The sequence below is a fragment of the Gekko japonicus genome, unplaced genomic scaffold (genome assembly GCF_001447785.1).
Source record: "Gekko japonicus isolate JY-2015 unplaced genomic scaffold, Gekko_japonicus_V1.1 scaffold2472, whole genome shotgun sequence".
In the NCBI taxonomy this organism is placed as follows: Eukaryota; Metazoa; Chordata; class Lepidosauria; order Squamata; family Gekkonidae; genus Gekko; species Gekko japonicus.
In genome coordinates, this window is record NW_015171577.1 from 103947 (window position 1) to 108342 (window position 4396).

The following is a 4396-nucleotide window of genomic DNA, read 5'->3' on the forward strand; positions in this document are numbered from 1 at the left end:
TACAATCTCCTTCCCGTTCCCCTCCCCACAACAGAACCCAATGAGGTAGGTGGGGCTGAGAGAGCTCTTTTGAGGACTGCTCTTCAAAGAACAGCTCTGAGAGAACTTGTAATTGACCCAAGGTCACACCAGCAGCTGCATGTGGAGGAGTGGGGAATCCAATCTGGTTCTCTCAGATTAGAGTCCGTCCTCCTAACCAGTACACCAAACTGGCTCTCAACAGGCAGGGATGCTTGAACACCAGCTGGTTCAGCTCACACCCTGTTTGTCCCTTGTGATAGGGAGCCAATACTTTGACAAACTGTTTTTCCGTTGATGAACCCATTTGTGGCTCTTCGGCAGAGTGCTTCCTGACAGTACGGGACAGTGCAGTCGGCATTTTGTGCACGTGCATTCACTCAAACAGCCCCAACAAGTCGTCCTCTCTACCACAGCTCTGTTCAGCAGCCAGCCAGCTCAGTCACAACACATATAAATTGGTCATAAATAGATCAGTTGCTCTTATTAGGGAATAAGATTGTGTTTTGTTGCAGTGTTTAATCACACAGAATGCAGTCCTCCCTCTTCTCTTGAGATCCCACAAATTTCAAGCATGTGCAACAAAGAGGATCCATTTTACTGGACCCCAAAGCAGGCAAATTTCCACACATGCACACTACCGACACCATTCTTTTCAATGGACAGCTGATTCAAGGGTCTGGGGCAGCAGTCATGAAAGACAATGGCACCAAAATCGTATGGAATGCAGTTCTCTCTCTCCTCTCAAGATCCTCCTGAATTTCAAGTACATGCAACAAAGGGTCTCTGTTTTACCAGCCCCCAAAGTAGGTGAGTTTCTGTGCATGTGCACCTCTCAGGAGACTGCTATGGAAGTGCTCTGTGCGCCTCTCTTGCAGGAATCCAATTGGACGGAAGGGTGCTATTGCCTGTGAAACCAGTGGAATAAACTAATGTGAGTGCATTCTGCATTCCCTCTCTGTAGCTTGTCAGCAAAGGTGATTGGCTGGAAGTGCTAGATTTTGCTCCTCCCTTGCCCACATCCAATTTGCAGGAAGGATGCTTGCCATTGCTCAGGAAAACAAGTGGAATCAAAGAACAACATGAACCTGCAGCTGCAGTTCAAGCTGCAGCTGATTTATGGCAAACCCATAGAATTTTGAAGGCAATAGACATTCAGAGATGGTTTGCCACTGTTTTCCTCTGCAAAGCAATCCTGGAATTCCTTGGTGGTATACTAACCAGGGCCAACCCTACTTAGCTTCTCAGATTTGACAAGACTGGGCTAGCCTGGGCATAGGAAATGACAGTCACCACCCTATCAGGGGAGCAGTGGCACAGCGGATTTATCCTCTGGTTAGTGACATCTGAGCTGAACAGTACGGCTGTCTTGTCCCTAGCTCGCCATCCACCCAGCAGTTCGAAAGCTTCGGTGAGTAGATAAAATGGGTACCACTCCTTAGAGAGGGTGGGGACACCAACCCCCCCTGGTAGGGGAGGTGTTAGCCAGCGACCAGAATGCTCAGCTCGCAAGATTGAAAGCCTAAGAAAAAATCTCTTCGACTCCAAGAAGCCTGTAATGGGCCGTTCCGGCCAGGCGGTGGCAGTGCGGAGAAGCCTGTAATGGGTCATTCCGGCCAGGCGGTGGCAGTGTGGCACTGCAAGACCTGGAGAAGCTGACGTCATCTAGCCAAGCCGAAGTGAATATGCTGACGGAACACGTCTGACCCTGCAGCTGAACAAACCCTCGCCGACTGTGAATGTGTGTGATTAAAATATATATGTTATCCTCCCTTACCCCCATAAATCATTGTTAGTCCTGTGTGAATGAGTAACTGTAAATAGCTCAAAGCCAGCAAGCTCTGCAGGATTGAGCAATTAATAAATTGAAAGATTATTATTATTATTATTATCATCAACCAGTGTGTTCGGATTTGCAGGGGTACAGGGTGGGCATAGACCTGGCACAGATTTCCTTCACCTATATAGGTGCACCAGTCCTAAGACTGGGTTGTATATCCTGCAGCTGTTCTGGTTGCAGAAAAACACTGCAGGTTTTCCATCACAATGACAAAACACTATGCTTTTTTCTTCAAGTGGTTTTTAATGCAGAAAAAGCCTCACCTCTTTGAACCACTGTCAGCAGGTAAGCAGAAGACGAGCCACCAGCTATACAAGTTGGTGAGCTGAGTCAGGAACACCGCAGGCATGCCGATCAAAGCCCTGCCCGGAAACTCCTCCTTTCCTTTCTTATCTGTTCGCTGAATGCAGCAGAAGCTGGTCTATGGCTGGATTCTGACCTTCTATTTCAGATAAGGAAAAGTTCATTGTGTGACTTCTTAGAGATCCTGCTGAGCTGCTGAAGGAGTCAGGTCATCTTGAAAGGTGCAGCAGCCTGCCTTTCTGAAGATAACTCTGGGGGTCTATCTATTTGTGCTTCCACTTTTGAAGAAGAAAAGATATCTTGAAAACTAAGCCTATGCCCTACTTACTACAATGAGATGTGCCTGGAGAAAGTTGTGCAATGAAATGAGTTATGATCCACAACAGCCTCCCTGTACTGGCTTGCAGGCTCGAAGTATCAGGTGCCAGCAGTTAGGCAAGGCAACATCATTCAGTCCAAGGTCAGGGGTCCAGAAGTCAGGCAAGGCAGAGTCATTAAGTCCAAGGTTAGAGGTCCAGAAGTCAGGCAAAGTAGAGTCAGTGGCTTAGCATTTATTCTACACATTGTGCTCATGCCTAACAGCCTCTCTCGGATGGTTTTATACCCCACACCTAAGGGTCATGCTTGCAACCAGTTTCTCAGAAGCAATCCTGCAACTACTCATCTTTGTTATCAGCATGCAGCTGGCATCGGGCCAGGAGGTGCGCACTTTGCTGTCTTTTCTGTAGCTCTGTTCTCAGCCTCTGTCTGCAGCACTCTAAGGGTGTAGGTGATACTGGTGGGCTGGGAATGGGCAGCTGAGATTCACCTGCTGAATCAGGGCTGGAGGGTGTTGGTGGCTCTGTACCAGCTTTGTGGGTTCCTAAAGCTTCCTCCCCCAGAGGTTGTTTTAATTTTGTTGTTTTGAGAATTACCTGGGAGAAAGGTGGGTGTACAAAGATTTTAAATATTCATTTGCATATTTGCTTTATGTATAGTCAGCTGTTCTCATTGAGATGCCAGAAGTATTACAGATACAACACAGTGCAGTCAGACAGCATAAGACAACCAATGAACAATGCAGGAAGAAGAAGAAGAGTAAGTTTTTATACCCTTCTTTTCTCTACCTTAAGGAGTCTCAAAGCAGTTTACAATCACGTTCTCTTTCTCTGCCCACAACAAACACCTTGTGACTCTGAGGTGGGTGGGGCTAAGACAGTTCTGAGAGAACTGTGACTGGTCCAAGGTCACCCAACAGGCTTCACGTGGAGGAATGGGGGATCAAACCCAGTTCTCCAGATGACAGTCTGCCACTCTTAACCACTACTCCATGCTTGCTCTTGACGGGATGAGGATTAAGGAATTGGAGAACAGTGCAAACAAATGATTTAAGGTATAAAGCAGATAGGTATTTGAATAAAGCAGATAGCTATTTGATAGTTCATATGTCGACAGCTGCAAGGATAGTATATGCCAAATATTGGAAAATAATGGAAATACCAACGAAACAAGAGTATGTGAACAAGCTATTTGAAATGGCGGAAAATGACAAACTGACACTTGAGATGAGAGCCGGTACAGAATGGACTTTTCAAAAAACATGGAAGAGATTTTATGATTGGTATAATGTAAATGTAATTGATGGATAAATGTAGTAATTTGAGAATGCAGAAAAGATAAGCTCAGTAAAATAGATAACGAATTTAGAAATTTAATAAGCAGAAGGGGTGAGAAATGTCTCTTGCTATGTGTTATGGTTGGAGGCAGTTATGTGTTGTTTGTATGTATGTCTGTAGTATATAATGGAAAAAAATTAATAAAAGTGTACCCTCGGGTACTTAAAAAAATGATTTAAGGCAAGAAATACCATAAACAATACAGAAGCTGGATTACAAGACAAAGACAATGCAGTAGAAGCAGGTGGTGCCCAGAATAATCGTTGCAATGGATTTACAATCCTATTCCGTTATAAAGGAGCCTACCTGGACTACAGTTCTCCAAAAGGGTCTGTAACGATTTCATGTTTTTTGTGTGTGTGACTTTAAAGTTTGGTTTGTATGGATGTATGACAGACTAGGATGCTGGACTCAGGCAAGTGATATGATTGGTAAGTGACAGAGAGGGGGAGGGGTTTTGTAATGGATGCTGTGTGGATGATTGAAATGTCTTTCAGGAGTGGCTGTTAAGGGTTGTCAGTTAAACAGTGGAGTAAAACAGAGTCAGAGGAGAGTGTGCTGTGTAAAAGCAGTTGATATG